A 13,749-nucleotide genomic window follows, 5' to 3' on the forward strand; every position below is an offset into this window, starting at 1 on the left:
GGTGACTTTATTCTCAAGCTGTTTCTCTAATAAGATGCAGTTTGCTCTCTGATACTAGCAGGTCTGTGACTCAAACTCCATCATGTTAAGGATCTCCAGCGTCCTTTCTTCCTTGTTGGTCCCTATCTGTAGGGCTGTTGTGGACCTGCATTGTGGGGGTGGAGGCAGGGCATAGGAAATGCCTTTAGTGGAGCCATGGTCAAGGATTCCTTGAGTCCTGAAGCCTCCCTCTCTGGTTGGTGTTCCTAGGATTGTACCTGTAGCCCAGCAGCTGACTTGCAGCATGCTGTCAAAAATCTCCCAACTCAGTAACTTTGTTTTACACATATGATACTAAGACCAGAAGAGATTCCATGAACTTTCTCCATTAGCTTCAACACAGTTAATTGGTGGCCTTATTAGGCTTAGAACCAAAGGTTCCTATGAAGTAGTAAAGTGTGGAAGAAAGATCACAGTTGGCAGTCAGGCTGCTTTAGTTTGAACCCTGGTTGTGCCATAGGTCCTTGGAGGATGTTGAATCTCTCTGAACTTCATTTTCATCTGTAAAACCAGAATAAAATACCTAATTTATGTTAGTGTCCTCATGCTGCTATAATTAATTATCACAAACTTGGTGCCTTAAAACAACAATTATTGTCTAACAGTTCTAGGGCCAGAAGTCCAAAATTAAGGTGTCAGTGGAGCCCTGCTCCCTCTGAAGGCTCTGAGGAAGGATGCTTCCTTGTCTCCTCCAAGTTTCTTAGGGTGATTGTCAGCCATCCTTGGGGTTCCCAGGCACATAGCTGCATCCCTCTAGTTTCTGCCTCTGTCATCATGTGGTCTTTTCCCCAGAGTGTGTTGATGTCTGTGTCTGTGTCTTCACGTGATCTTTCTGTAAGGACATTAGTCATTGGATTTAGGGTACATTCTGATCCAGTACGGCCTCGTCTTAGCTAATTACATCTGTAAAGACTGTTTCCAAACAAGGTCACTTCTGGAAGTTCTGGGTGGACGTGAAATTTTGGAGGGTTTCTATTTAACCCAGTACACCAGGGTATGGGACTGTTGCAGGGATTAAATAATATATTGTCTGTAAATAATCTAGCATGGTTGCTGGCACATAATAGGTGCTCAACAAATATTTAGTTCTCTTCCTTCCTTCCTTTCCTTCCCTTTCCAACCCCAGCCCCATGGTATCCCCACTTGGCCACTTAGAACTCCTCCAGGCCCTGAGCTCATTTTGTTTCTCCTCAGTCAGCATCTTCCTCTTTTTGCTCTCATTCTCCCAGCCTTCTTCACCAGCTGGTTATAATTGTTTTTTGTGTTAATCCTTCCATTCAGAATCTGTTTGTTTGCAGCTTTCCCAGTTCTAGTTTTCAAAAAGCTTTACCATTCATATACTTGGAGAAAAAAAACAACAAAGTACTGCAAATGACAGTATCAGCAAAGAGACCTTTTTTCTTTTAATTAGCAAAAACAAAGAAATATATTCAGTTTTGACAAGGATACTGTGACAAAGTGAATTAATAGTATCTTTGTTGGAGCACAGTAAACTGGCATAATCTTTTCCAAAAGTCAATAAAATATTATACCTTTGCTTTATAAACCTCAGAACTGGGAATCTGTTTTAAAGTAATAATTTGAAATACAGAAAACACCACAAATACTCATCAAAACATGACTTATAATAGAAAAACATTGGAAACAACACAAATACCTAAGAGTAGAGGTATTAATAGTTTAGATAAACCATGGTTTGCCCATTTGAAGAAGCATTGTAAAATTATTAAGATAAATGTAGGTATAATAATAGATATCTATGATATATTGTTAAGTGAAAAGGAGATTAATAATTGGATTCATATGCAGTCAGAATAAGCATATGGTGTAATGTCAGAATGATCTAAATTTTTTTCTATTGTAACTTTCCTATAATTTAAAAATACATATATATTTTTATAATTTAAACGAGGAAACCACTAATGTAAGGAGGTAATGCATAGAGTTGGGTGAGAGGTGCTATAGATAAGCCAGCTTATCTGTTGGGTGCTGGATAGGGGCTGCGATGCTTGTGGCATTAGGTGGAGGCAAGTTGGAGGCAGGTGTCAGTTCTCAAACAGACTAGGACAGACCAGTACTGTGGGAAGAGTAACCAGTCAGACGATTCCTAACTATTATACATTGCCAGTGAACCGGACTCACAAGTTGTGGGGCCAATGACTAACACCTGACCATAGGTAGACACTCTTCTCCTTGAAGAAGAATCCATTTGGATGGATATTGATTCTTTGATGGTAACACTACCTGCATCAAGAAATATCTAAAAAGTTAAAACAAAGATAACACAGCAACAACCGTAACACATTGCAAAACTTTGTTGGTTTGGTTTACATTTTATTCATGTTCCTGGTCGACACATAACAAGCTTTTATTTCCCCCCTTGACAAGTGAAAAAAAAGGAAGGCTATCAGTGGGATACACAGGGCACATAGGTTTAAAGATTATTATATGTTACTTTGGCCTCTGAGTACAAGTTTAATAGAGATGATATAGCCTTAATGACTCATCTTTCTGATACTGGTGAAGTCAAAGAATTCATAGCCCATTGTGTCAATTTTATTTCCTTGTGTATTAATAATTAATTTTACTTACTTGTTTGGAAAATAGTTTTTCATGCTCACCACAGTCTTAGACTTGATTTCTTGTGAAATGAGATGTCTCATGAGTGAATTTTCTGGGTATCTGTTTACTGAGTTCACCATTAAGATAATTTTAAACTACTTCAAAAATAAGGGTAAAAGATACATCAAGTTTAAATTTCATTATATATTCTCAAAGAAGTGGTTCTCAAAATGTAATGTGGGCAGGAATCACCTCGGAAACTTGTTAAAAATGCAGGTTTCTAGGCCCTAACCTCAGAGACTAGAGGTGTGGTCTGGACATCTACACTTGAAAGAAGGAAAACGGGAGATTCTAATGCAGCTGGGCTGCTATTCATACTTTGAAAAATAAGAGACAGCCGCCTGAAGACACATGAGCACGAAGACATATGTGCCCAAAACTATTTTCCTTAAATATTTGGGGTTGAACGTTAATCTATCACAATAAAAACAAAACAAAACAAACCCAATAAAAATGAAAAAAAAAATTAAGAAATATTTGGCATTGCCTATCATCACATGGTTTTTCTTTTCCTTCTTTGGAGCTATGTAAGAAAAACCTATCACCAAGCTGTAGATGATGTCAGTCCTTGTATTCCTAGAACATTTTTGACACGTAACCCTTTATTTCACAATAAACATGCTGAGTCAATGTTCTTTTTGTTTTTAGAGCTGATGATTGCCAGTTAACTATACCACATGTTGAAGGAAAATTAGTAAGGAATGCATTCAGCTACAACTGGCATTTTCAACATTGCTATCACATATGAGTACGTTTCAAACACTCTAATATTAGAATCTAGATTCTGATAATGGAATGTTTACTGTGAAAACCAAGTGTTAAGTGTTGCTAAGACTGCATTTTAAAATTCATTCATCCTGAGCTATGAAATAACAATGCTTTTCTCTGTTAATGAGTCACTTTCTTCAGTGTGTCAGGTTTTTGTATTTCTCTTTCTTGAGAAAGCGGATGAGTGATTTATTTTAAGAAATTCTTGTAAGAGGATGATGTACAAGTCAGCTAAGCCCAGCCTTTCTTCATAGTTGTTTTGACCTGCTGGATTATTGAACATAATAAAGTGAGTATAGGTTCTAAATTAAAAATGTGCTAAGGCAGTGCTTCTTAACCTTTGTATATGTAAGAATTACATACTATATAACATGTCTGTTTATATTCAGATTTAGGAGCCTCAATTTCAATTAATTAAATCTTAAGTGAGGCCTAGGAATTTACATTTTAACAAACACCCCAGTACTTTTGATGCTGATGGTCTGCCTTCCATACTTTGAAGAGTTACTCTAAGGAATTTTATAAAACAGCTTAAGGGAGTTAATTTCGAGTGACCAAGCTTTAAACCATTGGAGGAACTTATCTTGAACCGTAATTAAGGAGAGTTTAGCAGTACAAAAGGAACGTCGCAGTTTTCCAAGCATAGATTTTTGCATTTGGATGGCCACTGGAAATAAGTACGTCACCATTTTTGGCCTTTTGGAAAGCCATCTTTTGGAAAAAGCCTGTCCTTTGGTGAGACCAGAAGTTATCAAGACATCCGAAACCATGATGATGAGAGAACCACAGCGGGGACAGAGTACGCCAGTGGTCAGTGGCACTTGCTCTACGCCAGGCGGTGCGCTCAGCTTCTCATGTGTATTCACTTATTTAACCTTACAAGTATCCTATAAAGTACATGTTATTATTTTGCTCATTCTACAAACGGGGAAATCGCAGCAACAAGAAGTACAGTAACTCTGTCCCTTCTTAGACTGAGCGTGAGAAACAGATCCAGGGTGGATGTGAACCTGAGCCACCTTAACGCGGGATCTGGGCCTCCACCACCGCCCTGGGCCACCACTAAAGGACTGGTTCTCTGGGAAACTCATTTATGTTTCAACTCAACAAAGGGCTTTTTATATGAAGACCGATTCTTATGAAGGCGAAGCCATGAACTACATGCCAGTAAGAGTTTTTGATCTACAGTTTTAAAGATTTCTAGAGATCAACATGAGAGAAAATGAAAGTGATGGCAAAGGCGTTTACTTCAGTCGCTATTTTCTTGAACATTCCCTCTCAGAAGTAATAACTATAATCTTTTCACTGATACGCGCGCTCCTGTTAGAGTCTTTAGGGATCATTTGGCTCAACAATAAGTGCTTCAGTGAATGAAGGAAGAATTGGGTGGATCCTGCACATCTACAGGGATGTTCTGCAGGCCAGTCAGTGTGACGATTTGCACAAACACCCTTAGAATTGCGAAGGGAACTTTAGAAGTACGTCTAGAGAGATTTAGGCCATGCAGATGTGGTCCAGCGTCCACCTCCAGGGAGGGGGCAGTGGGAAGACTGGGACCACCTGCCCAGATGGGATGAGCTGTGTGCCTGGGCCTCAGCCTGAGGGAGGGTCTAGGATGAGTGGAGGATGGCTGCCTGAGCAGCGTGGATGTGCTTTGCACCAGTGGTTGCTGTATTCCTTTTCTATTGCTGCTCTAATGAATGATCACAAACTTAGTAGCTTGAAACAGCACAAATTTATAATCTTCAGCTCTGTAGGTCAGAAATATGATGCAGATCTCATTGGACTAAAGTTAAAGCATTGGCAGAGCTGTCTTCCTTTTTGGAGGCTCTAGGAGAGAAACCTCTTCTTTGTCCTTTCCTGCTTTTAGAAGCTGCTCATGTCCCTCTTTCTCCATCTTCAAAGCCAGCAATGGCAGGTTGAGTTGTTTTCCAATTGTATTCCTCTGATTTCCTCTTCTATTTTCCTCTCCCACTGTTAAGAACACTTATGCTTATGTTGGGGCCACTCAGATGACGGAGGATGACCTTTCTAAGGGCAGTTTATTAACAGCTTTAATTCTATCTGCAACCTTGAATTCCTCTTCGCTGTGTAACCCAACATAATCACAGGTTCCAGGGAGCAGGAGATGGACAAGGATATTTTGGGGTGATCTCTATCTGCCTACCACAGCTTCCTAAAGAGTAAGATGAGTGGGGAAAAGGGTCATGTTCCAGGACGCAGGGCTTGATCATCAAAGTCTATTGTTTGACTTGAGAGAAAACCTCCTGCTCCTGTTCCTGGCAGCTGGAAGAGCAGTGGTGGTGGAAGGACTGTGAGCTGGCTGGCAGAGTGAGGAGGGCAGAGGCAGCATCGTGGCTGGAAGGGAGTTGTTGCTAATGTTTGTAGAGAAGGAAGGTATGAAGAGTTTTTCTCTCAGTGAGGGGAAAAGCCAAGCTGCTCACCAAGTCAGGCACAAAGGGATGGGGGGGGGGGCGGGGGGGAGGGGAATATTTATAGAGTTGGAATCCCAATTAAAAATGGTGGAAATATGAGCCAAATATGTCTTTGACTGAAATGGTCCCTCCCTCCCTCCCTCCCTCCCTCCCTCCCTCCCTCCCTTCCTTCCTTTCTTTCTTCTAGATTTCAAATTTGTGCTGTCTTTGTGTTTGGGAAAACTATGATTACATAAGCACTGCTCTGATCTGATAGGTTATGTGTCCTTAGAGTCAAAGTTATGCTTATTCTAACAGAAACCACTAATATCAGAGCAAAACTTGATCCACATTCTCATTTTAAAAGTTTTATTATATTCTACTAATACGAGCTGAAGCAGTTAGTGAAAAAAGAGCTTGATTTTCAGGGTGAAGGAGGTGTTAGAGAATCTACTTAAAGAAATGATACTGTTGACTGTTGGAGGCCTTTGTTTTTATAATTTAAGCAAAGTGGAAGGGGTTGATTTGGACCCAAGAGAAGAATCATGTGACCTTCTGAGTGAAAAGAAACCTACAAGACATTAGTCATCTAGTTGCTATTATAAAAATCATGCAAAATGCTGCCTGTATATCGTTAAAAGACTTTTCATTTTTTTCTCCAAAAGATATCAGACCTATTTTAGGTTGGTTTTGGTTTACGTGCTTACCTCATTTTTGTTGTTTGGGTGTCTGCCTACACAGAATGGTGGAGGCAGTTTGGGACTTGCCTGACACGAAGCCACCGGCTATTGGAAAGAGTCCTTTGAACGAAGGCATGATAGGCCCCATGAGGGAAAGAAGAAGCCGCAAAGAGCATCAGAATGTGAAAATGTAGGTCACAGCTGCTACCCTGGGGACAGAGAACACAGTTTCATGCCACTGAAAGCTTGGGAAGGAGGCAGGAAGGATATACACCAGAACGCGTATCGTTCTCAACTACAAAGGGTAGAAGTGTGCGTGTCTTTGACGTTCTCTCTCTCTCACGCAGTCATACTTGGAGGACAGAGCAGTGGGCTGGCTGGGGGTGGGATGGGCTGGGCAGCAGGCTTCCTGTGAAGAGCTGCTCCATAGATTTTTCGGTTTTTACAGTAACTTTCAAGGCTCTTTGTATAAAGATAAAGAAAAACAAAACTGTAATAGGCAAAGTGTCAAAACTTCAGCAGGTCTCTTGCCAAAGCAAGCTTATTTCAGCATCAAGTGGAATGGCAAAGATTTAAGGAAGGGTGGGTGGCAACCTGGTGAAAAAAACCCCGAAATAGCCACTCAGTAAGAAGCCTGTCTTCTTAACGTCTCTTCTTTATTTATCTCTGTGCTTCCAGTTTATCTGGATCTAGAGAAAGTGTGTTATATCTAAGGGCGCTGGGCGTTTTGCAAAGCAGGGAGACTTTTCGTACATATTGCACTCTGTCTAAATCCCACCTCTGTTCTTTGAGTGCTTCTAGCTTGAAGCTAACACAACCCCAGGCTGTCTTTGCCGATGGGCCCTCCTTCTTGGCCTCTATGGTTCCTGCCCTCCCTGGCCAACATCTCCTCTCCTCTGGGTTTTTGACGCTTCCCAGAGCTCCTCCCTGGTAAACCATCTGAGCCTGCTTTTCCAGATGGTTTATGCCCTTCTGCATGGGAGAAATGAGAAATAGAAAGGAGATATTTGTATCCATGGCAATCCAAAACAGTAAATTCATCTAATAGTACTAACCTCTCGTTTATTTATTTTGCACGTTCTATGTGCTTTAGACCCATCTGATCAAATTTAAAAACCAAAGGTTGACAGTCTGTGGTTCACACGTCAAATCCAGCCCACTGTTTATTGTTGTACAGCTTGGGAGCTAAGAATTATTTTTACATGTTCAAGTGGTTGAAAAATCAAAAGAAGAATAATACTTTGAAGCACATGAAAGTTATACAACATTCAAATTTTAGTGTCCCCCCCCCACAAAAAGTTTTATTGGAACTCAGTTGCTCTCATTCGTGTATGTAGTTTCTGAAGCTGCTTTTGCACTATTTGGCAAGGTTGGCCTGCAAAGCCTGAAGCATTTACTACCTGGGCCTTTACAGACAAAGTTTGCCAACTCCTGATTTAAGCCAGTCTTTAAATTTGCATGTTAAATTGCGTGTCAGAGAACAAGAGTCTCATCATTTTTATGACCTTGGTGGTTAACACAGTGACTGACGTGTAGTAGTTACTCTATGGGTATTTCTTGAAAGATTTACAATAACACAGTTTACTTAAAACTTTCAGAAATGTACCTATTACGTGACATCTGTTTTGGGAAGCCTTGCCAGTGGGCAAGAGGTGCCTGCCTTTTCTCTCTAGCTTTCCTCTTCCTTACATATGACGGAGCATATACACTGAGTCGGATTGTAATCTACTTTTTAACTGGTGGCTGAAATTCAGAGTATATCAAGTTTTCCATAATTGGAGATTTTGTTTCTAAGATTATGTGCTCTTCCCAGAGGCTGTGTTTGTGTTGTCTGTTGCTGGATGCAAACGACCCTAAAACCTGGTGATTTAAAATAACACCCATTCTGTTCCATTGCACAGTTTTGCCGTTGTGGTGGTTAGGAATTCAGGCTAGGCTTAGCTGGGTGATTCCTCCGCTCCCCATGGCATCCACTGGCGTTGGTGGTACCCAGCTGGTGTCCAGGCTGCTCTGTTGGGTCTCGTGCCTGCTCCGTTGGAGGAGATGGCTGGAAGGTGAGGTTCAGCTGGGCTGCTGCCCCTCTGCACGTAGCTCAGGATCTCTCCAGCAGGGTAGTCACACTGCTCCCATGACAGCTCAGCACTCGTGGAGACTAAGGTGGAAACTGCCCGTTACCTGAAAGTGAATGTCTAGAGCTGGCAGGCTGTCATTCCTCTGCACTCTCTCCATCTAGTAGTGATTACCAGCCAACCCAGATTCAAGACAAAGGAAAAGAGATCCCACCTCTCGAAGAGAAGAATGTTAAAGAATTGCTTGCCGTCTTTCATCTGTCATGGGCTGCTTCTAGTTTGATGTTTTACTTTATTAATTCCAAGTCACTGCAATAGCTTCCTCCCAGTCATCCTCAAACATGCTCTTTTTCCAGCTGTTTTTCATGGTCTCATCTCCGAGCTCTGGGACGCTCAGGTGTCTAGATGAGAAGACCCGCTCAGACCAGGCAGAGCTATGAGGGATTGGCTGAAGTACACTGAGTATCTGCTTCAGAAAGTGATTCAGCCCCAGAGCAGCCTATCTGCCTCCTACAGTACCTCAGGAGCTAGGAGGTCTGCAGGCTCACTCTGACCCCAGCTGTCAGGAGGGAAAGTCTAAAGTACATTCCCATATACTTAATGGCATCTTACGTCATACAGTTTGGAAGATACACCAGTTTCTTTTCTTCGTTCATTGGAAAGAAAAACCAGTGCTGCCCCTCTCTGGGTAGAGATAGGTAGTTAAAGAATACACGAGCCAAGATAATGTCAGCTTAGGGCCTGGTCTTTCTCCTCTCTGCCATCAGAGTTTCTCTGTTGAAACTCTTGGGCGTATTGCTAGCGTGAAATTTTTATTTGCTGTAAAGAAATGTGGTCAGGTTTTCTAAAGATGCCTGTCTTTAGGCTAATTTTCTGACCTGAAGATTAGAAATCAGAGAGACGTAACCATCCAAAACGCTGCCTTCTACATATCACTGTATAGGGGAGAGAACAATCTTAGTATTTTTTCCAATGGAAATAACTTTTGGACGATTTTCTTGGCTCATGTTACAGAGTTTTTGAGAGAAAATCTAGTTGTTTATATAATTCACAAAACACGTGTGATAAACATGTAGGATATAAATATTATTTAAGTACACCAAAACTTTATGGAGATGGAAGGCCTTTCAAAGAGTTGTATTTCCCCATCTACTAGGACAATTCATCTGCTATATTTGGATAAGTTATGAGGTCAGCAAGGTGACAGCCCTACATGGGTTAACTAGCTGAGGGACAATTCCAGAGGCCCTTCTGCTGCTCTGGGTGTGGTTTGGTGACTGTTTCCTTTTCTTGTCACCCTCGGTCACACCCTGCCAGAGCAGTTGCTTTCTCTGTGTGCCTGTGGGGGTATTTGTTTTCCCCTTTGATGGCTAGGGGTTGGGAACTTCTCTGCACATTTCCTCTGGTGGTCAGGACTGTTAGCACCCAGAAGGTGCTGTGGGCCACGTGGGGCAGCCAGAGTGTGTGGCCCCCGGGGTGGGGGGGGGGGTAGGCGCCAGCACTTCCTTGTTCTTTAAAAAGCCACATAGGGTTGTGGGCATGGTAGTAAGTTTTCTGTGGGCAATGAGAAACTCTTGATGTTTTCACACAAAGAAAGGATCTGTCTAGTGGTAAAAGCAGGCGCTCATACACAGCTTTTCCTTCTCTCTATGGTGCAGAGATGCATTGGGTGGGGGGTACTCTTCATGATGAAGCAGCAACTTAAAATCAAGGAAACTGATCTTCGGTTCATGTTTATATTGTGTGTGTGTGTGTGTGTGTTGTGCACGCATGTGTTTGGACGACGTTGAATATTCACTTGAGCCTGTACTTTTTGTAGCTTGTCTGGGATCAAACAAATTCGTATCCTTGTGAAGAGTCCTTCCGTTGGCTGAAAATGAAGTCTGTTCTGCTGTTATCCGATATTATAAATATAGTGCAAACCTTGGAAAAATGCATTATAGTATAGTGGAGATCACAACTATTGGAAACTCTTCTTCAGAGACCCCAGAAACATTTGTGGTAGGACCTTGACCGGAGTGGAGTTTTGTTGTTTGTCATGAAGTGATTTTCTATGAAGCATCTTATTTTCCCCTTGTTTTGTCATGGCAGAATTGATAACTAGGAAAATATCTTGACAATTTTTTTTTTTACAGTTCTTAAGTTCCTTTTCCTTCAAAAATAATATGGTTTCTGCCACCAGTGGATTCTCCTCACTAACTCACTGTTGAATTGTTTGTAATCAGTACCCCGGTCCTTCAGCGTGGAGCCTTTGGAGATCCCCTCTGACATCCTTTCTTGCTGAATTCTTCTCTGGTTGCCTGCCCAAGATATATTTTTCCTAATCTGACCAGCCATCTCTGACTTATCTTAGCACACGCAGCATTTCAGAATTTGACACAGTAGCATGCTGCACAGATTTGAAAAGAAGCTTTCCAGTGGAACGGTGGACACACGTTTCTTCAAAGAGGAACAGTTAAAGCTCTTTGGATGTGGAAGAAGCCTCTGGAGAGCTCGAATTCCTTCTCTGGGGTGTCAGTCGTTTGGGGACTAATCAGAAGCGTGTTAGCATCACAAGGGAATTTTATCCAACCTTCTGGTTCTTCAAGATTCATTGACAAGGTGGTTTTAAGAACTCAGCCCTCAAAGGTACCTGTAAAACTTTTTGGTTATAGCCCTGCCCTCTCCACTGTTCAAAAATATTTTTGAAATTTTAGTATGCATATATTCATTCTAATTCTTAATTGGAAAATACATCTGATCCTGGGTTCTTATTTTGTGGTTAAGAGGAGGAAGGAAACCAATTACTATTTTCTGAGCCCATGCTAGATGACAGGCAAGAATGAGGTACTTTATTCTGGCCACACTGGTGCCAAGGAGAGAAAAACCCAGGATATCACTGAGTTAGTTTGAAACCCAGTGGAGAATGAGACTGGCAGAGCAATTAACGGCAAGCTTGGGTCAAGGCGTAGAAGAGACATGGTCAGCTACAGCCCGCTCACCAGCAACACCCCCATCCCAGCATCCAAATCACTGATTTCCCCTTATTTCTATTGGTCTGTTTGCCTCTTGGCAAATCTATCATCTTAGGCCTTATCAGTGGACAACAAAGCTGCCTTGTATCTGTACACAGACAGATAATCAAGCCTTTGGTATAACTCATATACATTTTTATAATTTGAATAAAGCAGTTCACATCAGGAGCCTACTAAAATTATCAGCTCTGTAAATGCAAATTTCTCTCTGCAGTTCTGTAATGTGATTGCCCTAACAAACACAAAGACAAAAGCACAACAAAAACAAGCACAACTCCATTGCCTTATTATACTAGAGCACTTGTGTGGAATTTGCTCTGGTTTCTGCACAGGCAGCACTGTATTGGAAGCCAGTATCTCTAATTAGTTTTTCAATACTCAGTCTGAGCCAGATTTGCTTTGTTCATGAGTATCTCACTCCCTGCTTTCTCCAGGATCCTGACTTCAGTTGCCTGTCTTTCTCCAGGTAGTCTGATTGTATTTCCGATTGTTCATTTTCTTTGGAATTTGCACTTGCAAGTTCTTAGTTTTGAGTTAGGTTGAGTCTTAAGAGGCAAATACTGCCCTTGATTATCTTTTAGCTTCTCGTGGTCTCTACTTCCCACTGCCCCAGACCACCAGCTCTGTACTAAACATGGGCCTGAAGTCCCACAAGAGCTTTGCTGTCTGCTGGTGGCCGAGAATAAAGCTTTATTTTAAATTTAGAGAAAATATTGAAAATACACCTTTTTTTTTTTTTTTTTACAAATTATATCAAACACTTAAAACATTTGGGAACATTAAACATTAGATTCATAGAATACATCCTGGTGTTGGCCAAAATGAAGTTTACTTAAATTTAGTATTTTATACTTGATCGTTAATTCTTCCTAAAATTCAGTGATTATAATGGTTCAACTTTATAAGGTTAAACAAGTCTTCTATGTAATGCCCCAGTTATGCTCCAATAAATTTTTCAGATAACTTTTTCCAGCAAGGAAATTATCAAAATGTATATGACTTCTCCTGAAGGCATGATTCCAAGGCTGTCTGTGTATAGGTACAAGGCAGCTTTGTTGTCTGCCGATAAGGCCTAACATGATAGATCTGATGTGGGCATTTGTGTTCTAATCAGTGAATTCTGAACACCCAATGCAAGAGGTTCAAATGTTGACCCTTTGTCAGTGTGCTGTCCTGCCATATTTTAGGATAGCATTTCCTTGAATCACAGAAAGGTGAGAAAAGAAATTTTTTCCTATGGAAATGCTGTCCCTGATCTGACCAGTAGCCACATGGGATAACTCATGATATAATGCGTTTGGTAACTTATAAAATGCAGGAGTTAACTCAGAATAAACTTGATCTAAGAATGTAAACATAGTTTAGCTTGCTGAAGTCCAGCCTACTAGGTTCTTTTTGGGGTATAACATCAGTGACAGCTTTTTGGCCTTTAGAACTTCATGTCTAGTTCTGGGAAGGACAAAATGTTCAGAATGGTTACTGTTTTTTTCAAGTCCAAGTATGAAAACAGAATTAAATACATTTCCTTGCCATTGTACCATGCTTAACCTTTAAGTTCCATATTATTTAAAAAATAAATTATGCTATATACTCTACCCACTTGCAAAAAGAATTTGAAGCAGAATACCAAAGTATTATCCATGCAAAGTCTCATGTTGACCTTGTTGTCCTGAGGTCTCCCTTGTAGAGAAAGGCAGGTTGAACCCCAGACAATTTCTTTTTCTAACACCTTCTTACGTAAGGAATACTGAAAAGTTTGATACTTTCTTCTTCCATGCGATTATGCCAAACCACATCAACTCTATCCAAGTAGGAAAGCCAGATTTCCTCACTTTACGCTACCTCATTAGCTGTCTGTGTGTATATATGTTTCCAGTCTTCACAAATGTGAACTTCTCTATTTTGCTTTCTCTCCAGCACCACAGAACCATGTAGATCAGTGGTTTCTGTGACAGTTCCTGGTCCTCATTCTTTCTAGCTCTGCTTCTGAGCAGATGGAATGGTTATCTGATGGAATGGGAGTCAGTGTTGGTGTCCATATCCTTCTGTGGTGTCGTATGTTTTATAGCTGGGTATAGTTTATTAAATTCATAAATTTTTGTTGGCTATTTTCAAAATGGTAATTTTAAGACCTGAAAGCCCC

Source organism: Hippopotamus amphibius, chromosome 15 (assembly GCF_030028045.1).
Source record: "Hippopotamus amphibius kiboko isolate mHipAmp2 chromosome 15, mHipAmp2.hap2, whole genome shotgun sequence".
Taxonomy (NCBI): domain Eukaryota; kingdom Metazoa; phylum Chordata; class Mammalia; order Artiodactyla; family Hippopotamidae; genus Hippopotamus; species Hippopotamus amphibius.